This window comes from Arvicanthis niloticus, chromosome 23, assembly GCF_011762505.2.
Source record: "Arvicanthis niloticus isolate mArvNil1 chromosome 23, mArvNil1.pat.X, whole genome shotgun sequence".
Classification (NCBI taxonomy): Eukaryota; Metazoa; Chordata; class Mammalia; order Rodentia; family Muridae; genus Arvicanthis; species Arvicanthis niloticus.
Window position 1 is genome coordinate 28,935,263 of NC_133430.1, and position 23,000 is coordinate 28,958,262.

General features: G+C 44.1%; 2 pseudogenes; both read right to left on the bottom strand.

Annotated features, from left to right (window-relative positions):
• Positions 1–6,542: 6,542 nt before the first annotated feature.
• LOC143436909 (smad nuclear-interacting protein 1 pseudogene) lies at positions 6,543–8,881 on the bottom strand (annotated as a pseudogene).
• On the bottom strand, positions 6,543–14,838 carry LOC143437143 (mRNA export factor GLE1 pseudogene; annotated as a pseudogene).
• Positions 14,839–23,000: the final 8,162 nt, after the last annotated feature.

Below are 23,000 nucleotides of genomic sequence, written 5' to 3' on the forward strand. Positions count from 1 at the left end.
TCGCCATCCAGCAGCCCCGGGAGAAATGGGTTTACCTGAAAGTGGGGCTGGAATTGAAAAAAGGTGGGAGGGTGAGAGAAGAAGTTCAAGACAAAGTTCTGATCAAGGTTTCAAGTTAATGTTCAGCTCTGAGTTTATGAAGGGAAAAACCACAAACCCCATCCCTGCTTCAGCTAGAGTAGGTTGTAAAGCAAGGGCAGCAGAGGCTGCCAAACCAGCTAAGTTTCCATGGGAACCTGCAACTGCAGCCAAGGCAGAGGTCTCTGTCCACGTGGATAAGACCTGTCATGGCAAATGTTCAAGGTCTGCTTAGCCTGCTCAAGGCTGAGAAGGGCCTGCTCAAGGCTGGGATGGCCACATGTGACAGCAGTGTGGTGGGTGGGTTGTGGGGGAGAACTAACTCCAGATGCATAATGACCCTACTGTGAATTGCATCAGATCTGCTCCTGTCTGTGTTTAGGGGACCACTAACATTTCCCTGGCACTACAATTTCACCTCACTGATGCTGGTCTTTTCTTAATCACTGCTAACTTCTTAGCTCTAGTTAACCATCAATTGTCCCAATCGTCTCCTTCTCCTCTTGAATATAAAACCAGAGACACATGGCCAAAGCTGCCAACGTTCTGCAGCATGCTTGAGCTGGAACACGCATCCTTGTTCTATACATTATCACCACTACTGATGTCAGCTCCTAGACTTCAATGTATGTGTTGACTCTAGAGCCCATCAACACTTCCAAGGCCTACGCTATGGCAAGGTTACTGTCAGCTGCTTCTGCAGGCAGAAAATTCAGGCTTTACCTGCCTGTGGGTCATTGAGACCCCTAACTGGCAACACCTGCAACACCCTCTTGCACTGCACATGTGGTCCGTTGTTCTGGGTGTCCTCTATTGGTTAAGTCTGTTTGTTCCAAGAACCAATGCTAGTGAGCTGATTAAAGCTCACCAAAGCTATGCTAGTGGAGCTTGCTTATATTACATCCACCCTTTACATAGAGTGTGATGTGTGTGTGTGTGTGTGTGTGTGTGTGTGTGTGTGTGTGTTTGTAACTGCCACAACACCTGTCTGAAGGTCAGAGAACCACCTGAGTGTCTGTTTTCTCTGTCTATCTGACACTGTACTCGTGAAGTCAAGCATGGCAGCAATAGCCTTTATCACTGTGTCTCCCAATCAGTTTTACAGATCTACTTTCACAATTGTGGTGTAGCAAAAGTGCTGTTCTCTATATGACCATAGGACATTGAGAGAACATCATGGTACAAGCACCCCAAATGATTGCCTCTGTGGAAAATGAGACTTCACTGTAAGAACAAGTATCCATCCTTTACTTTCAATCCTACATCCCAGGTTTTGGTCTATGTGTTTCTGATTTGCCACATTCATAATTTTGTCATTGTCCTCTGTAGCCTCTCTTGTCTCTCATTACCATAGAACCCAGTCTACATCAATAACTGTCGTTTTGTGTGTTTCGTTGGTTGTGGTGATTTGATCATGCTTGGTGCTGGCTGTGGTATTATTTGGAGGTGTGGCCTTGTTAGAGGATGTGTGTTTTTATAGAGGTAGAGCCTTGAGAAAAAAATGTATACACATATGTATATATAATACATATACATATATTTGAACTAAAACCTTGAAAGTGTGAGGCAACTGAAATTAAATATTTTCCTTTTTAAAGGTTGCCTTGGTTGTTGTACTGGCTGGTTTGTGTGTTAACTTGACACAGCTGGTGTGATCACAGAGAAAGGAGCTTCTCTTGAGGAAATGCCTCCATGAGATCCAGCTGTAAGGCATTTTCTCAATTAGTTATCAAGAAAGGAGGGCCCAGCCAATTGTGGGTGGTGCCATCCCTGGGCTGGTAGTCCTGGGTTTATAAGAAAGCAAGCTGAGCAAGCTGAGGGAAGCAATCCAGTAGGCAGGGATCCTCCATGTTCTCTGCATCCGTTCCTGCTACCAAGTTCCTACCCTGTGTGAATTCCTGTCCCGACTTTCTTTGGTGATGTGTAAGTATAAGCTGAATCAACCTTTTCCTCCCCTACTTACTTATGGTCATGATGCTTTGTGCAGGAATACAAACCCTGACTAAGACAGCAATGGTGTCTCTTCACAGGAATGGAAACCCTAAGACAGTTGGTTTTTAATTTTTGACACAGGGTTTCTTTGTGTAGCTTTGGCCTCACTGAGAGTGCCTGCAGCCCCAGGCTGAGGGGGACACAAAGGGATGCAGAGGCTCATTTATCCCTGCTGAGCAAAGCAGGCCAGTCTTGTGCAAGGCTTTCCAGGGGCTTCTATGCCTTGGGCTTTTCTTTTTCTCTTGGTACTCTCTCTTCTGAAACAAAGATTTTTTTTTTTTTCAAAAAAAAACAAATGTGTTGGGAAGGTCCGAGAACTGACCAAAAATGTTTCCACTGACGAGCAGTGGAGTTGCTGGTTACTGAATGCGCAGCTACTCTGCAGTTTAACTTTGGACTTAGAATTACTTTTTGTACATAGAACCACCTCTGCTTCTGCTCTTGCTGCTGGCCCTCATGACCATAAGTAAAGTGCTCCTAGCCTTTAAGGGAAAGATGCAAAGTGGGAGATTTCCAAAAGTTCTATGACTTCTAAGTGCTCCAAGTGGAAAAACTTTCCATGTGAACTCAGCCAGAGAAGTCTGATTTTTAAAGAAGGTGTGAAGGTATTTATTCAATTTAGGACCTTGGCTCACACTGTCAAACCCTCTTATATTTTTCCTGGCTTGTAACAGTATGAATCCTAAGAATATTTTGGTCATGGGAATTAAGGTTTATTGTCCTGCTTTGCCCTAGAGGTTGTATATATAGAATGAAATACATGGTTTTGATACCAGAAGATGGACAAGTAGACACACAGGTTGAAAATAGAGCAGGCAGGAGGGTCTCTGAGTTCCAAGACAAACCCAGACGGTATAAGTAGTTTAAGGGCAGAAAGAAAGAAAAAACTCTGTCCTGTTAACCTTAACTGTCTGCTTAACACCTGGTAAAATGCTATCAGGTGTTGTTTGATGTGAGAGGCTCATGACCAACCACATCAGGCCAAACGGTTCCATGTGAAGTTTGTTCAGGAGATAGGGCAAAGGTGATGGCAAGAGGAGGGGGAGAGAAAGAGGTCAGGGGGCTCTGCCTATTTATATGGTTAGTGACTTAGCCTCCTGCAGGTAAAGGGAGGAGGTGAGCCAAGTGGATTCTGAGAATGTTTGGCAGTTGCCTTGGCAATGATATGGAGGTTGCCTAGATATATTGTCACTTGGTTCAGAACCAGTCCTGATACCAACATCAGGCAAAAGAACTCCATAGATCAGATTGGCCTGTGGACATATCTGTGGGGGATTGCTTTTCTTGCTAAGATATGCAGGAAGATCCAAACCACTATGGGCAGCACCATTCCCTAGGCAGGTGGTTCTGAACAGAGTAAGAAAGCTAGATGAGCATTAGCCACTCTGCAACCCAGCAAGCAGTTTCAGGTGCCTTGCCTGCCTGCTTGCCTCCGTCCTTCCTTTTCTGCAAGAAAGTAGGTCCCTCTTTTGATTGTGGGTTTTCTCTAGCTGCCTTGACTACCCACTGTGAGTTCCACTTACCATCTCCCTTTACTAAATAGTCTCGACAATCCTTGGAAATGCGAGCCTGAATAGAGAGAAAGATGGCTGAAATAGAAAAGGAGAAACAAGAGAAATGTGGAGAAATGGCCCAGAATGCCAGAGAAAGAAGAACTGAGATCAAAAACCCATGTGGAAAAAGGTATGACAATTCATTCCCATTGTGGAATTTACTTTATGACAATGTATGCCATTTTAAAGGTCTTTGTGCACGGAGCATGTAGAGGTTAAAGCTATGCAACCCTACACCCAGCCATGTGTCTTTTATTGTTTGCTTAGTCAAAACTTGGTGGTTATTGTTGTTGTTGAGATAGAGTATATTATACAGCTCTGGCTGTCTTAGACCAGACTATTTAGAACAGGCTGACTTCAGACTGGCAGAGATTCACCTGCTGTCTTTAGTGCTGCTATTAAAGATGTGCAACACCACACCCACCTAATGAATTCCTTGATTTAATCTTAGTCTCTAAGAACTCAAATGTGTGGAGTAGTTTATACTTATTTTAAATAAATATACTTGTTATTTTATATAAATGTTGCAGTTGCGGTTTTTTAATTAGCTGTAAACACGAACTATTCATTGCTCAGCACTCAGATTCAGCTTTGGATAGGCAGACCTTTATATTTGGTGTCATTCATTTTCCCACAGGGTATGGACAGTGGATTTGCAGGCAGAGAAGATGAAATTTACAATGTTTATGATCAGGCCTGGGTGGCAAAGACATGGCTCAGAGTATCCACAGGTCCAGTAAAAATCTGGACAAGGACATGTATGGTGATGACCTCAAAACCAGGATAAAGACCCACAGGTACCAATGCAGACAGTTGATGGTTGGTCCTGTTACACCAGTAAAATAGAAGTAGTTCATGACCTCTTCTCCTTTTCCCCCAGATTTGTTCCTGATAAGGAGTTTTCTGGTTCAGACCCTAGACAGAGGGGCCGAGAAGGACCAGTTCAGTTTGAAGAAGATCCTTTTGGTTTGGACAAGTGTTTTGGAAGAAGCGTCTCTTCTTGCCTCACTTCTTTCCTCTGTTACTGCCCAGCTTATGTAGCAGTCTGAGAACTGTCACTTCATGTTTTCTGGAACTTGGCCCAGCAGTCCCACCAATTACAGGACATGGAGTTTTGTCAAAGTGTGTGGCTGTGGTGGGTGCCTGCAGAACTGCTTCATAGGAAACAGCCCTTGCAAAGAGGACGGTGGCTTCTTCCCTTTGTACAGTTTCTTATTTATATAGTTGTTGAGCTCCATGGACCAGGAGTTTTGTTTTGGGGACAAACCCTAGAATAGAGAATTTTAGTCAGCTTTGGTTGTCACCAAAACAACCTCCAGCATAAACCAAAAGTTAAACCAGGTCTTATCATTGTAAGTCTAGACAGTCCTCTAAATTTCAAAAGGCATCTCTAGTCTTTGGTCTCCTCTTCTTCAGGATCCAGTTTCTTGGTGACAATATTTTAGTGAGTTTTTAAGGACTTTGATGACATTTCATTTTCTCAAAAAACGTGTTGAAACCTGTAGGACCATCCTCAAGATGAACTGGGTCTTCTGAGATGCCCTGTTTCCATGAGAATCAGAAAATGCCTTATCAGGGAACAAATCAAGGGGAAAAGAAGAGGTGAACTACTTCTTTGCTGGTGTAAACAGGACCAAACCTCAACTGTCTGCATTGGTGTCTGTTAGGCTTTATCCTGGTTTTGACGTCATCACAATACATGCCCTTGTCCAGATACTGTATGCTATAAAATTCCCAACCCCATACAAGCTCAGTGCACAGAGACCTTCTAAAATGACATATACATTGTCATAAAGCAAATTCCACAATGGGAATTGTCATACTTTTTGCCACACTGGTTTTGATCCCAGCATTCCTATCTCTAGCTTCTTGTTGAGACATCTTTCCTTCTATTTGGGCTCCCATTTCCACTGCTTCTCGAGCCTGTTTAGAACAGTAAGACGTTAAGTCAAACTCACAATGGTATACATATTTGCAGCTATCTTCAAACCATATTATCTTGTGCTTTAATTGATAGTGACATTCTCAGTCTGTAGAGGTAACATTTCTCACCGTCATTGATTGTCCAGAACCTACAATACATTCCTTCAATTTTAGTGACACTTTTCATTGATTTTTTTTTTTTTGAATTCAGGGTTTTTTTTTTTAATTTCATACAATTGAGTTTGACCATATTCACTTTCCTCCACCTCCTTCCAGATCCACCCACCTTCCCTACACACCCAACTTTGTGTCTTCTTTCTCTTGTTTGGGGATTTTTGTTTAGTTTTGGTGTTTGAAGGTAGGTTCTCTGTATCCCTGGCTGTCCTGGAATTTCCCATTGTGGAATTTACTTTATGACAATGTATGTGTCATTTTAGAAGGTCTCTGTGCACTGAGCATGTATGGGGGAGGGTACTTTACAGCATACTAATCTAGGCAAGGGCATGTATTGATGACGTCAAAACCAGGTTAAAGAGTAACAGATACCAATGCAGACAGTTGATGTTTGGTCCTGTTTACACCAGCAAAGTAGTTCACCTTTTCTCCTTTTCCCTTGATTTGTTTCCCTGATAAGGCATTTTCTGATTCTCATGGAAACAGGGCATCTCAGAAGATCCAGTTCATCTTGATAATCCTATGGGTTTCAAAACGTTTTTTGAGAAAATAAAATATCATAGAATTCTTTTAAAAACCCACTGAAACCATTGTCACCAAGAAACTGGACTGTGAAGAATAGGAGACCAAAGACTAGAGATGCCTTTTAAAATTTAGAGGACTGTTTCAACGTAGAATCCTATATATATGTATATATGTATATTATATATTTTAAGATATTTAAGGTATTTAAAAATATTTTAATAAACATTGTATTTTAATGAAGATTATGTGTATGGGGGAGGGTATTTTATGCATACAAAAGCTGGACAATACATGTCATGTGTTTTAATAAAGATAGTATTTTAATGAAGATTACTTTTGCCTATCATGTGGTATTATCTATATCATAAAACACTGTCATATGAAAATCAGCACATAGCTCTGAAGTACACAGACTGTATGTAAGGAATATCTTTTTTAAGATTTATTTTATTTTATTTATGTGAGGACACTGTAGCTGTCTTATTTGTATGAGACACACCAGAAGAGGATGTCAGATCCCATTACAGATGGTTAAGAGCCACCATGTGGTTGCTGGGAATTGAACTCAAGACCTCTGGAAGAGCAGTCGGTGCTCTTAACCACTGAGCCATCTCTCCAGCCCAAGGAATATCTTTCTACTCAGACCCCAGTTGAGTAGAAAGTAGAAGTTGAGACACTAGGCTGTCCCTTGCTGTCCATCCTTGGGAGGTAAATAGGAACACATGGTCAAAGATGACGGGGAAAGGTGGAAGCTCCACAACCTCCTTTAGACACATACACACATCCCTGGGTCACAGCACGGCCCCTCCCACAAAGTCAGTGTAGTGCGCTTCTCAAAGGGAGAAGAGAGGTAACATCTGAATAAAAAATGCAAACCTAAAGAAAAAGAGCAGATGATCAACCTCTTAAGGCTGTTTCATGGAGAAATCTGGAATCCTCCTAGGATGCTGGTCTAGAGCCCAGTGCATGATATGACGCCAGCACCTGCTGGTAGAAGCCAGGATCTCCCTACAGTCATGCTACACACTCGTCACAGAGTGAGAGCAGACAGCCAACAATGAGGCCACATGGTAAACTGTAACCCCAAAAAAAAACAGTGCAAAATCAACTTCTGTGACTCAAGAACTAAACCAGGCCAAAGCTTTGGTATATGCTGGAAGTTATTTTGGTGACAACCAAAGCTGACTAAGATTCTCTACTGTAGGGTTTGTCCCCAAAACAAAACTCTTGGTCCACGAAACTCAACAACTGTATAAATAGAAACTCAACAACTGTATAAATAAACTGTACAAAGAGAAGAAGCCACAATCCCCTTTGCAAGGGCTGTTTCCTATGCAGCAGTTCTGCAGGCACCCACCACAGCCACACACTTTGACAAAACTCTATGTCCTGTAATTGGTGGGACTGCTGGGCCAAGTTCCAGAAAACATGAAGTGACAGTTCTCAGACTGCAACAAGAGCTGGGCAGCAACAGAGGAAAGACCTGAGGCAAGAAGAGGTGCTAGAGTCACCCCCACTGCCTCTGGAGGGACCGTTTCTAAAAGAGGCTCCTTCTCAGCTGCCAGCTGTCAGACACCATTTCCTCCTCATCATCTTCATCTTCCTTCCTGTCAAGTTCAAGTGTCTGAAAATACATGAAGAAAGACATATTCTCTGCTACTAAGCCCAAACTTAAGTGCATCATCTTTCAGTTCATAATATCTCTGTGACTCAATACACTTGTTCAAAAATGTTCCCTTGCCTGAGCCGAGGTCAATGACTTAGGGCTTCAGCCTCTGCCCAACTGAGCCAGCAGCACGGGTGTGCTCCACAAGCCGGTACTGGAAGACTGCATGTTGCTGTGAGCAAGAGGGATGGTGATGGGAATGTGTGTGATGTGTGGATGTCTATCCAGAAGGTCCTCACTCTGCTGATGGGTGGAGATGACTCGAAGGACCTCATGATTTTTAAAAGAGTAGAGATGCCCCACTGTTTTTAAGGAATCAGGATTCTAGGGCCTCCCTGTTTTTGATAACCACACCCCAAAGGTATTAGTGCCCTCGAGAAGTGCCCCAGTAAGCTCAAAGCTTGGTTTTTCTTTAAGGGGCTCCTCTTCTCTTACCAGCAGGGCGAGGGATCACCTCCTTAGCCTCACCTCCAGCTCCTTCATTCTGCTGGCCGTGCTCCCTGCACCTGGCTTTATGAAAGTCCCTCTCTTCTTCCTGGGCCTGCAGGTCTGACTGTCTCAATCTGGACCCTGCCCACTGACAGGCCTCTCATTAGAGCTCTCCCTTTGGCTGCAATGACCCCGGTGCTGGTCTCGCCCACTATTCTGAGCTCTCTTGTGATTCTGTTCTGATGGCTCCTGGTGCTGTTGGTCCTCTCGTCCTCTCTGTGGATGGTCCTCATGTTCCTGTTTCATTTTAACTGTGGAGCAGTGAGGACTCCAGCTTCTCTTAGTCCCAGGAGACTTGCTTCTTCTCCAGGAGGACTTACTTTTCTTTTTGGCTGGGGACCTGCTTGCTCCCTGGGCTCCATTCCTGGGGTGACAGGCATGGCCAGGCTTGGCAGCAGGCTAGAATGGTCGAGCAGCTGGAGTGTCAGGCACGCGGGTGCACGAGGGATTCCAGGTTCAGATGCTCCTGAGTCACTACCATGGTCCCCAAATCTTGGCCTGACCAGAGTGTCTCAGCAGGCCACTTAGATCCTGATCCATTTGCTTATTCCCTCCCCCTCCTCTGCCTTCATCCTGAGGCCATACTGAGATTCACTTGAATGGTCCATTGACCTTTTTTTTTCCAAGCTTTATTACTTTTTTGGGAACTCTAGTTCCCAATTAAAATGCTTAGGCCTTTTGAGAGTACTAATGAGAACGTCCACCACAGGAGGCCTGCAGGACTAGAATCTCAGCTTCTGCAACAGAGAGTCAATCTGTTCCTAAGACAAATACCAACTTCCATCTGAGGTCGTCAGCCTCTCCTAAACACCAATGCATTCACTGCTAATACTCTTCAGCTTACACGAGAAGCCGCATTGCAATGCATCTTCATTCTGGTCAGAAAAACAACCCAAAGGGACCTGATCTAGTACAGCATCCTCAGCCAACCAGGGACCAAATTCCAAATGGAGAGGACAGAGAGTACTCTATAGTACATGTTCCCAGTCATGATCCATATACTCAACACCTTGATGCACTCTGGGGTTCAGTCCACACCAGCATCATACATGTCTTCTGAATATACACGTACTCCACAAGTCACACAGTGTGAAGTACTTTACCTCGTCCCCATACTGAAACATTACCTGACACTTTAAAGGGACTCTTTCTAAGTATGTGTATGAACAGGAGCAGGGCAGTGAGGAGGGAACATAGTGGGCTCACTATAGGTCAGAGGTAAGCAGATAAAGGATCACCAATTTCCTGAAAGACACTAGACACAACAGGTGCAGCTAAGTCCTAAGTGCCCATTCTTACCTCTCCTTATAATTTGTGAAAATTAGAAAAGCCAGTTTAGTATCTGTCTGTGACACCTGTAGACTACCAAACCTGACAAGAGACTGACAAAAGGCTGTGAACTATAAAGGCCTCATATTTATTTTTTTTTTTTTTTTTTTTTTTTTTTTTTTGGTTTTTCAAAACAGGGTTTCTCTGTGTAGCCCTGGCTGTCCTGGAGCTCACTCTGTAGACCAGGCTGGCCTCGAACTCAGAAATCTGCCTGTCTCTGCCTCCCAAGTGCTGGGATTAAAGGTGTGCACCACCACTGCCCAGCAAGGCCTCATATTCTTAAAGATTTTTTTATTTTTATTGATATGAGTGCACTGCAGCTGTCTTCACACACACACACTAGATGAGTGCATAGGATCTCATTACAGATGGTTGTAATGTAATGTGGTTGCTGGGAATTGAACTCAGGACCTCTGGAAGAGCAGTCAGTGCTCTTACCTGCTGAGTCATCTCTCCAGCCCTTAAAAGCCTCATTCACATGGTACAGATATATAAAAATACACTGATGAATTTCTGAATGTGACATGCTTCTTCCAAACCCTCTGTCTCAGTTGCTCTATTGTTGCCCCTCCTGGCACACAGTGTCATGAAGGACATGAAGAGTCCACAAGGAGGGTGTCAGAAATCCTCTGGGGACAGGAATCTCCCGGCATTGCAGACATTTCTCCAAGAACTGCTTCAGAAATAGGAAAGATCCCGTCTGTCCTGAGCTGGTGATGCTTCAGTTCTGGGCAAGTAGTCCTCTTGGATGGGAAGTATCAGCTTCCAGAACTGGACCTGGTGCTGCTTCATGAGTGCATTCCCACACACCTCTGAGAAGTCAGACGGGAGAGCAGCTGTCACATCTGAGAGACGTTCCATGTTTAAGATCAGTGCCAACCAGCGCCAGCCATGATTGAAGCCGTGAGCATGAGCTCCCCCAGGTTTCCACATGGCCACTGGAGCTGGATGATGGTGGCATACAGACAGATCATCCCAGACCTTCGTTTTAGAAAGGTGTCCTGTTGCCCAGCCTTGGAATGTGTCCCTTGGTAGCCAAGCATCCATTGATAACCCTCCAAAGCCATCCTTTCCTTGAAAGCTGGGAAGAAGGGAACAGAGTAAGGACACTTCTTGTGGAGATGAGCAAGAATGAGGTCTCCCACTTTGGGGTGGAGCATCCAGATACCAGATGCCACCACTGCAATGGGGAATGCTGCTCCATGGTGAAAGGCCACTTTCTCCTCCCCTTGTTTCACAAATTCCTCTCCCAGTTTGTACTGGACAAAGTCCAGCCCCTGAGGGTGTAGAGTGACAGACAGAGAACACCCACCAGACTGGACAGGCTGTCCAGAGAGCAGGCTATGGATCTTGTCAAAGATCTCCTTCAGCTTTGAACCTGCGATAGTGGAGATCTGGCTCACTGGGACGGTGGCTGCCTTCTGCAAGTCTATCTTTATCGTTTTGGTCTGATTGTCCCTGCTGCTGGTCAGGTCCTCAAAGGCCAACACACATTCGACAGCAGCATCCTGAAGTTGCTGGTACCACTGCATCATACTATCTTGTACCTTTTTTACCTGCAGGTCTTCATTCTGCATCCCTGCTGGGCTTGGACTGTGTACAGAAGTCTGGGCTGGATCCGATGGCCCCTGCTGCACCTTTGACTCCTGCAGCTTGACCCAGGCCTCCTCCTCATCCTTCTTCTTCACTTCAGAGGCTCTGGTGATCTCCTGCTCCAAATTTGAGAGGAGGGCCTGCATTTCCTGCAGGGCCCACTCAGCCTCAGTTTGGTTCTCTACTGTGGGATAGCCACTCTCCAAGGTGATGTGAATGATTCCGGAGATGAGACTACACAATCGGTTGCCCGGGTCTGGAAGGCAGGCAGGTCCACATTCAGCAGGTCTTTGTGCTGACTCCTCTTGCAGGGTGGGCAGAAGGACTTCCTCCTTCCGAAGCAGCTCCTGCTCTGCCTGCTTCCCAGGCTGCTGCTGCTGCTTTGCCTCTCGAAGCTTTAGGTTGAAAACCTTGTCTCTGCTGTGATGCTCAGCTTTCTGCTTCTCCTGCTGGCCCAGGGCTTCTCTGGTCCTCTTCTCCATCACTTCCTCTAAGTCCTGGGACTCCTCATGTATCTTCAGCCCCTTCACCTTGTCAAACTTCTTTAGCTGTTTGGATGCCATCACTGAGGGGGCTCCCACCTTTCTTTCTTGTTCCTCCTGCCACTGCCTCAGGCCATCTGTTCCTCTCATTCTGTGCACCAATTCGTACATTCGGATGCAACCTTCCACTTTGATTGCTGGAGAGGACTAAAGTGCAAGAAGTTCTGTGAACGGGGACTCGTGTGCTCTGGGTTCCGTTGGCTGTTGAGGGTGAGGGGCTTGTGGGGTTCTTCTGTCAGGAGACTTAGTAGTGAAGATTGGTTCATGCCTGAAGCAGATCCAAAGGATGGTGAATTATCTGAGGAAGCAGCATTCTCTTGGGTGTGGCCTGAGGTGTTGGGTAGGATGTAATCTACCACCCATGCAGAGTGAGAAGATAGTTTGGGAAGAGACCTATATTCTTCCAAAACATTCTCCTAGCACAGCATCCACTCATGGTCATAATGCAAGCATCCTTTGCTGGAGTTGCAAATTGCCCTCAGGATTTCCCAGCAGCGACCATTGGACCGCACTGACCTTTTAACAAATAAAATTTTCAATAAATTTTCCTTTGAAATCTATTTTGGAAAGAATTTTTTATCGAAATTTCTACACAAAACATTGAATTGTATAGCCTAATAAAAATTTCATTTTATCATTTTGAGGAATGTTGTTTTTCATAACAAAAATAGCAATCTAAGATTTGATAAAACAGTAGACTCAGATACCACCTTGATAGATTTTTAGGAAGTTTAGAGTACCCAAGATAATAAGGTCACTTATGTTTATCAGGACTTTAGTATATCACTAGAACACTGACAAATATGCACCACTGCACTTTGAATGGACATGCTCAAAATATGTAATAAAAACAATTTCAGTTCTGCAGAGATGGCTCAGCGCTTGAAAGCACTGACTATTCTTCCAGAGGTCCTGAGATCAATTCCCGACAACCACATGGTGCTTCACAACCATTTGCCCTCTTTTGGGTTCCGATGCCCTCTCTTGGTTGATGTGTGTGAAGAAAGCTAGACTATGCTTATAGAAATAAGTAACTCTTTTAATATCCAGGACACAGATCAACAACCTACATGTTCTCTGAAGGAGGACCAAGACACATAAGAAAGATGATTATTTTTTTTCTAGATAGGCTTTTTCTGTGTAGTCCTGGCTGCCCTGAAACTCTTTCTACAGACCAGGTTCGCCTAGATCAGATATCCGCTTGCCTCTGCCTCCCAATTTGAAGTCAGCAAGTACAGACTACTGTATCTCATCCTGGGCAGAGCTTGAGGATATATACATTTCCCCAAAGCCCTGCCTCCACACAGCGATGTGCCTCCTCCAACAAGGCCACAGCTCCTGATAGTACCACACCCTGCTCCGAGCACAATTCAATCACCACACCAACAAAACAAACAAAAGGATAATTCTTACCTCATACTGGGCTTCTATGGTAATGAGAGACAAAAGAGGCTACTGAGGACAATGTTAAAATAATCAATGTGGGAAATTAGAAAGAAATAGGCCAAAACCTGGGATGTAGGATTGAAAGAAAGAAATGGATATGTGTTCCCACAGTCAGGTCTCATTTTCCACAGAGGCAAATTATTTGGGGTGCTTGTACCGAGATTGTCCCTCATTGTCCTATGGTTATATAGACAACAATTTTACTACAATACAATTGTGAAAGTAGATCTGTAAAACTGATTTGGTAACACAGTGGTAAAGGCTCTTACTGCCATGTTGACTACAGGAGTACAATCTCAGATAATGAAGAAAACAGTCTCTCTCAGGTTGTTCTCTGACCTTCACACAGGTGTTATGATACTTTTGCACACACACATTCACACACACACTCATACACTACATGTAAAATGTATTTTATGATTTTATTATGTATATAAAGGTGTTTTGTCTGCATGTATGTCTGTAACCACATGTATGCCTGGTGTCTGAGGAGGCTAGAAGAGGGCATTGGACCCCCTGGGTACTAGAGTAGCAGACGGTTCTGAATCACTGTGTGGGCATTGGGAATTAGTGCTCTTAACTGGTCTCTTCAACCCACTAAAATGTATTTTTAAATGACTTGCCACAGGCAATGCTTCCCTTTAGTTTTGTGGGGTGTGGGTTTGGTTCACGTGTGCTGGATTTTCATGAGTTTCCCTACCTCATCAGATTCTGGAACTTAGTAAGTTACCTAAGTTGTCTGAGTTTCAGCCCCCACCCCAGGAATTTCCAAAAACAAAGAAACACTTCAGAAGACCTCACTTTTCTCTGTCTCTGTTTTCAACCATGGATACTTGAAGTTGTTAGGAAGTTGAAGTGAGCTGACCCGTGGTTGGGAGGAGGGTGCTTGATCAATACAGGGCTCACTGCTCAAGCAGGAAGACTTGAGTCTCCTATTAGGAACTACCCCCCGACCCCAGTGAGCCAGGATCCCATGTGTGAGAACAATGGGTCTTCCTCAGTGTGTACAGACCCATTTTCTCTGGTACAATTAGTCTGTGGTCAGCTGTACTCCATCATCTCTTATGACACTGAGACATGGGCAGGTTTTTGGCCCAGATCACATTTCCTGAGGGGTTCAAGATTGTGGGATCTCCTGAGTTTAGGGCAATCAAGGACATGGGGGGGGGCCAACTGCTAGGGTTACCCACTGGGCTGCCTTGTAGCCCTCTGAGTTGGAGTTTACTCCTTTCTTCTGCTGACAGAGGGCCTCTCACTATATAAATAACCCTATGGACATGAGCGATAGCAAAGGCACACAGGTGGGTCATCTGAGTCTCTGGTCTTTTCTCAGCTCTAATGTCTTGGTCAGAGCTGCCAGTTCAGCTTTCTGGGCTGACATGGCTGTCAAGAGTGGCTTTGCCAATATGATCTCAGTGACTGAGACCACTGCTGTCCCAGGATACCTCTGTCCATCCTGAATGAGGCTGTTGTCATTGGTGCACCATGTTACCTCTGCATCCAACCAAGCAGTCGTGAAGAGGACCATCAATCGAGCTCAGGGTCAGGCAGCAGGGCAGGGGAAAAGTTATCCTGGGAGCATTCAAGAATAGAGGCTGTTAATAAGTCCTTCTGGCATCCTCTTTAACCAGGAGGCCATTGCTGCACTGATGTGTAAACAGGGCAAGGGCCAGCTTCTGTCAATTGGTGACACATTGGCCATTGGCTGACACCATGGTCCCAAGTCTGAGTATGCCTCCCAGGGTCTAGAGAGGTCACCTGTAGTTGGCAGAAAAAGGCCTTCTTATTGTAGGCTCAATAGTCTGAATTTTTAATTGGATATTTCATTTATTTACATTTCAAATATTATCCCTTTTCCCAGTGTCCCCTCTCCAACCCCCCTATCCCATCCTCCCTTACCCTGCTTCTATGAGGGTGTCCCCCCCATTCACACTCCCACCCACTCCTGCCTCACTTCCCTAGCATTCCCCTACACTGGGACATCTAGCCTTCACAGGACCAAGGGCCTACCCTCCCATTGATGGCAGATAAGGCCCCTTCAGCTTCTTCAGTCCTTCCCCTAACTCCTCCATTGGAGTCTCCATGCTCAGTTCAATGGTTGGCTGCAAGCATCCGCATATGTATTAGTCAGGCTCTGGTAGAGCCTCTCAAGAGACAGCTCTATCAGGCTCCTGTCAGCAACCACTTCTTGATATTGAAATAGTATCTGGGTTTAGTGTCTGTATGTGGGATAGATGCCTAGGTAGAGCACTCACTGGATGGCCTTTCCTTCAGTCTCTGCTCCACTCTTTGTCTCTGTATTTCCTTTAGAGAGGAGCAATTCTGGGTTAAAATTTTGGAGATGGGCAGGTGGCCCCATCCCTCAACTGGGGTGCCATGCCTAACCTCTGGATATGGTCTCTACAGGTTCTCTCTACCATTTGTTGAGTATTTTAGCTAATGCCATCCCCATGGGATACTGGGAGGGTCTTACTTTCCTGGCATCTTGGACTTTCTATAGGCTACCCAGTTCCACATCCCTCATTTCTACACACCTCTGTTCAATTTCATGACTTCTGTACATCTCATTTGTCTCCTTCCACACCTGCTCCTGCTCCCCCCTTTTCCCCCTCTCTTTCCTTTCTTCCTCCTAAGACCCTCCCACCATCTACCTTCCATAATTATTTTGTTAACCCTTCTAAATAGGACTGAAACATCCACTCTTTGGTCTTCCTTCTTCTTGAGATTCATCTGAATTTTTTGAGGGCCTCTAAAAGGCCTTTTGTTTTTATTTATTTTGTTTCTGTTGCTACCAGGAAGTCATTTATAAACTGCTGAAGAGATTTTATCTTCAGGTTTTGGCAAGACAGAATGCTGAATTTTGTTAATTATCAACAAAAAAATCTAGTGGGTTTCCCTTTTACTTTTAGAATTATGCTGAACTTGGGGAGGGGGCACTTTTGATCTTCAGGGGCCTCCTTATCTGTTTCTTCTGAAGCTATCTGTTTTAGGCTTCTCTTATAGTTTTTTGTTTTGCCCATGGCTGCCAATAGGATCTTTGCCAGGTCTTGAGTCTGTTGCTTTTGTCCTCTCATCTGCTTGTCTTCTGTAGTCTCTCTTTATTAAATACGCTCTCTGCAACTATCACTAACTCCCCAGACTCTTTTTTCTAAACCTCTCAACTCTCTGAAGCTTTCTCTTAATACCTGGTGCTGTCTGATTAATAAAAGCTAGAGTGCCACTACTGCCTTTGTTTCTGGTGATTCAGGGTCCATGGAGGTGTGTTGTTGAAATGTCTCTATGACCCTCTCTAAAAAAGCTGTAGGGCTTTTATTTTCTCCCTGCCTAATATCATACACTCTGTCCAAATTTGTGGGTCATCTTTCAGCTGCCTTGAGACCTGCCAGCAGAGCCTGATGGTAGACCAAGAGCCTCCTCTTATCTTCAACAGTGTTAAAATGTCAGTCAGGGTGAGTCAGAGAAAAGCAAGCATATGGTGGTGTGGGGGGGGGGGAGGGAGTGGTTCCCCTGTGGGAGCAGGAACCAGCTTTCTGTCCTCTTCTGTGGTTCAGTGAACCTACAGAATGTGGTAGATGTATCCTCTCTAATGCTAATAAGTCTGTCAAAGTCAAAGTCACTTTGTCAGAGTCATCTCATCTAAGTCATCTCTTCACGGTTACCTCGTCAAAGTCATCTGTCAATGTCATCTCATCAAAGTTATCTTGTCAAAGTCATCTCATAACAAGAAACACAAAAACACAAATAAAACCTTCCCTGTCTATAGAGCAGAAACAAGAAACAACCACAAAGTTGCACTCATGAAAAAGATCTTTCTATGACACCAAAAACACAAATTCAACAATTTCTCTCTATCAGGTAGACATGAGAAACAATCAAAGTGGCGTACACACACAAGAAAAGAACCAGATTGGTGGGCATCTCTCAGCTCCCCTGAGCCCACGCCCACCCCAGACCAAGACTCAGGAAGTCTCCTGGCCCTGCTGTAGCCACAGCTCCCAGATTCGTCTGTCTGAACCTCAAATCGGCCACAGAACAAAGTCAAGGCCTTGTTCTCATAAAGATGTGGCACCATTTAGAATCAGTGAATGGAAAAAGGCACAACCAGAAACAAAAACCAACCAAAGCCATAAAAAGACATGGCTTGCAGTAACAAGAGCCAACCAGAAGGTGAAACGCACAGAAAACCGGATGTGGTCACTCAGACTCTGTGAACAGAGACAGCCAGCAACCAAAACCAAAATCAGAAAAAGATACAGCCCGCAATAACAAGAATCAACCAGAAGGTGGTGCTCACACACATGACAACCTGCAGTATTGATTTTACTCAGACCTGGAAAAAGTACCATGGCAACATAAGTCATTGATCTTTATGCAAGTTTTCATTCTCCTCAGTAGATCTCACAGAAAGTTTCTAACACTCAGACAAATTACCAGCCATACAAATCACAAGCTTTTGGGCCTGCACAAGTACTCATCTGCTCAGATCACATAGAAAACTTCTGACAAATTCAGACAAATTCCTCAGCATGGCTTCAAACCTAAAGAACTACCATGGCAATACAAGCCACCAGGTTCCACACAAGTAAATCACCTCAGCACAGCTGGAAGAGTTACCACATTTACCTTTACACAAGCTTGCTTCTGTTCCACTCTGCAGATTTCACAGAGAGCTCAGACAAACCTAGAGCTCAGACAGGCAAGAAGCAGGAAATTTAACACAGTGTTAAAAACATAAAAACACAAATACCTAGACTAGTTTTGCCAGCTTCAAGACCCTCCAGATTGGATGTCCTGTGTGTCAAGGGCAACTTCTGGCCAACGCACCAAAATGTAATGCCAGAGAAATGTTAGTGATCCTCAAAACACAACCAGGAGCTGATCTGATGCACCCCACAGAAGGGTCTTTATTCTATTTGAGCTAGCTCACCCCCACCCAATCCACCTCTGTCACACAGGACAGTTTTGGTAGTGAGGGAGCCCCAAATGTCTAACAGGGCAAGGCTTTATAGTAAGCAGCAAGCAGAGAGTACATGTGCAAGCATCCAATTAGAAAGCTACTCTGACCTTTAACATAATTGGCTGGTGCTGGGAGTCATACATAAATTTAATTTCTGCTCCCCTTTGCATTGGTAGTCATTAGGCAGGGGGTGGGCTTGTAACCTGAGGGTGCAGTTTTGTTGGAGGATTAACCTGGAGAAGCTGGTCTTTAAGGTGTAACCTGGAGATGCTGGTCTTGTTGAGGGTTAGCCTAGAGACTGGGGCTAGGCTCAGGTTTTGTTGGGGAGCAACTTGGAAACTAATGCTAGGTACCAGCCTGTTAGTTTACCTGAGTTCAAACTTAGGTCAGGTTCTCTAAAATGGATTCTGAACTTAAAAAAAAAAAAATGGCATCTCAAAATCTTCTGGGAAGTATTTTCTAAGAGCACAAAGAAGCTGTGTTCCAGAGATAGGCAAGGTTGTACCCTGTGCTGCAGCTATACTTGGTAATGTTCAAGAGTCACCCAGGTGGTACTGGTTTTGAAGGCATGAAGGAGTCATGGAGAACAGCTGAAATGTGGCACTGTGAGAGGCCATGGAAGGCCATTAGTGAAAGTACAGTCTCAGTTGTAGTTGACAGCCCAGGACTGAAGGGGTTATCCAAAGGATTTGAGGCTTGGCACGATGAATACAACCTATGAGAGGCTATTGGTGAAGCCTTGTTGCAACAGAAGACTCCGATGTATTAGAGATGCCATTACCATGGGATGATCACCATGAACAGCAGCAGCAGTGGAGTGGATCAACCTGAGCTTAGAGTGCTACAGAGGGCAGAGCTGGTGAAGTGGTGCCAGCCCTTTGAAGTTGCCCAGAAGATCATGTGTGGATCTCAGACATTGAAACTAGAAGCTGTAACATTGGAGTTGCCTTGGAGACTTCAAGATGTTCAAGATGCCAAAGCCATGAGGGCTATCTGCTGAGGAAAATTGCTAACAGGGAGTAGAACCAGCCCGGGAAAAAGAAGTTTGTTGCAGTCAAAAAAGCCAATAACGGAGTTGGAGATCTGAAGACTGCTTTGACATCAGACATGGAGATGCAGAGTTTGGAGTTTGCCCAGCTGGTTTTCTGTCTTGCTTTGAAGATTACAGTTATGTGATTGGATGAATCTCAGAAGAGACCTTGAACTTTGGACTTTTAATATTTTTGAGACTGCTCTAGACTATCGGGGCTTAGGAAGTTGGACAAATGTATTTTTGATAATGCTATGGGTAGGTATGGCCCCCATAGGCTCATGTGTTAGATTAAGTTTATGGGAGCCAGGGAACAGAATGTGATGGTTTGTATATATTTGCCCCAGGAAGTGGCACTATTAGGAAGTGTAGCCTTGTTGGAATAGGTGTGTCCCTTTGAGCTTAGGCTTTAATACTCTCATCCTAGCTGCCTGGAAGCGACTCTTCTGCTAGCTGCCTTCAGAACAAGAGGAGGAGCTCTCAGCCCCTCCAGCCCCATGTCTGCTTGGACACTCCCATGCTCCTTGATGACAATGGTCTGAACCTCTGAACCTATAAGCCAGCGCCAATTAAATGTCATCCTTATAAGGGTTGCCTTGGTCACAGTTTCTGTTCACAAGCAGTATAACACTAAGAAACTTACTAAATATTACACTAAATATAATTTTATTATTAAGTTAGCCAAAAGTGTGCTGAAATGTCAAAAGTCAAGTTTTAACTACCCATGGCTTTAATACTGCAGCCCTTTTGGACTGGGATGTTCTTTGGGTGGGGGAGTAGGAGAGAACCATTGCTATTGGCCGCTTCCTCACCAACACTGATATTTCTTATTTAAAAGCTCTGTGGGACCTGCAGACCCCATTCCTTCCCAGATGTAATCATTTCTCTGGAGCATTGGCACAAATCTTAAGGGGATCTGATCGACAAAGCTGAAGTTTTAGACCCAAAACGATTCCTTTTTCTATAGACTAGTTTGGCAGGGGGACAATTAACCCCTTGCTCTGAGCCCTGCCATTTACTTTGATAATCTTCATTACTACCCAACATTCTGTGGCTCAGAAGGCAACCATCTGATATCTGAGGCCACTCCTTTACAGTCTGTCTTAGGGTTTCTATTGCTGTGAGGAGACACCATGACCATGGCAACTCTTATAAAGGAAAGCATTTGAAGCTGGCTTACAGTTTCAGAGATTCTTCATTGTCACAGTGAGAAGCATGGCAGCATGATGGCAGAAGTGGTGCTGGAGAAGAAACTGAGAGTTCTACATCTGAACTGGCAGGGAGCAGGAAGGGAGTGCCACACTGGGCCTGGCTTTGAGCATCTGAATCCTCCAAGATGTGTGTACGTATGATGTAAGTGAAATTATATAATAAGTTTTGTTGCATGTACTGTATGAGTGTGTGGAGGTGTGTTTGTGTATGTGAGTATGTGTGTATAAAACTACTACAACACCCATGTGAAGGTCAGAGAACAACCTGAGAGAGTCTGTTTTCTCATCTGACACTGTACTCGTGTAGTCAAGCATGGCAGTAAGAGCCTTTACCACTGTGTCACCAAATCAGTTTTACAGATCTACTTTCACAATTGTGGTGTAGGAAAAGTGCTGTTCTCTGTATGACCATAGGACATTGAGAGAACATCATGGTAAAGCATCCTAAATGATTGCCTCTGTGGGAAATGAGACTTGACTGTAAGAACAGGTATCCATCCCTTTCTTTCAATCCTGCATCCCAGGTTTTGGTCTATGTGTTTTTGATTTCCCACATTAATTATTTTAACATTGTCCTCAGTAGCCTCTTTTGTCTTCATTACCATAGAAACTCATTCTACCTCAAGAATTGTCCTTTTGTTTGTTTTGTTGGTGTGGTGATGTGCTTATGCTTGGGACAGGGAGCAGTACTTTAAGGAGGTGTAGACTTGTTGGAGTACTTTAAGTTGGTGTAGACTTGTTGGTGTGGCACTGTGGATATGGGGCTTTAAGGAAATCTATGTATTATACTCAAGCTCTGCCCAGGGTGACACATAGTAGTCTCCCCTTGCTGCCTTGGAATTGGGGTGCAGACCTCTCAGCTCCTTCTCCAGCACCGTGTCTGCCCAGATGCTGCTGTGATGACAAGGAGCTGAACCTCTGAAAGTGTAAGCCAGAAGATTTGATGCTCCAACGTTCAGTAGTATAGGGGCTGTCCAGGTGTTCAGCAGTCTCTATAAATTGGCTAAGTTTTAGAAGCTATGCTTAGTGCTTCCCATAATTTCAGTTAACTCAGTCATTCTGGATTTCTGATGGGGTGAAGACCTATAGTCTCATAGCCAATCCTGGCTATTTACTTTGAGAGAACTGATCCGACGATTTTCAGCTGACATTCATTCAAAAGCCAAGAAAAAAAGCCAGGTACAAAACTAAGTGCTTTAGTTTGGACAGATGACAGAGGTTCTGGTTAGTCAACAAAATGATGGACTGGGTATTAGGACTATCTTGTACCGCACTGGTACAATTAGGAATGACTATGCTCTAATTGCATTTTGAAAGAAAAGTTTTATTTTAACAGGAAGGGTGAAGCTAGGTGATGAGAGAAAGAAAGAGAGAGAAAGAGAGGGGGGACATGGAGGCAGATGTTCATGTGTCTCCACCGGTCAAAGATAGTTGATATATCTAGGTTGGGTATTGGGTTACACTTCCGATTGAGCATTGCCAAACTTATAAAGCCTTTGATTAACATTTTTTCAAAGTGTATAAAAGCAAAAAGGAGGAGGGGGAATGGGATAGGGATTTTCTAGGGAGGGGAAATGGGGAAAGGGGATGGCATCTGAAATGTAAATAAAATATAAAATAAAATAAAACAAAGAAAGTGTAAGCCAGCCACAACTAAATATTTTCTTTGATAAAAGTTGCCTTAGTTATGGTATCTCTTCAGTAATGGAATCCCTACCTAAGACTGTTGGTTCTTAGTTTTTCCAGACAGGATTTCTTTGTGTAGCCTTAGCCATCCTAGAACTAGCTGTGTAGACCAGGCTGGCCTTGAACTCACTGTTATCTGCCTCTGGGATTAAAAGCATGTGCCACAACTGCCGGAGTAAGAATTGTCTTTCTTGGGCATGCAGTGGCAAACACCTTTGATCCTAACACTTGGGAGGTAGAGTCAAGCCCATATCTGATCCAGGCTAGCCTGGTCTATTGAAAGAATTCCAGAGCAGCCAAGGCTACACAGAATAACCCTATCTCAGAAAAAAAGACTTCTCTTTTTTACATGTCTCAGTCCTCCTTCGGCTCCAAATCATCTGCTGAATTAAATCTTAGCTCCTTGATCTTAATTTTTAGCATTTTCTCTATTTGCTCCACCCCCACACTCTTTTTTAAATAATTCATTTGTGAAGCAAAACTTAAAGTAGACGGCTGTTAACAGAACTATTAACTATATGCACAGAGGGTGGCTTATAGAAGGGAATCAGCCAGACTTCGCATCCTATTCAATACTCTTAAGCAGTTCTATGTGTCTTCAAGTGGAGTTGGATAATATAGTATTAGCTTCCCAAATTAAGGCTTTATATCATACTTTGTATTATCACTACTGAGATGTTAAACTTAGAGACCCTCTCGCTTGTAAAATCTACAGATGTAAGGAATTTCGTACGTTAAGATAGTTAGTTGTTGATGGCTCTGCTAACCCACTTTCAACAGACTGGAAGTAGCAAGTCCTACTCAAA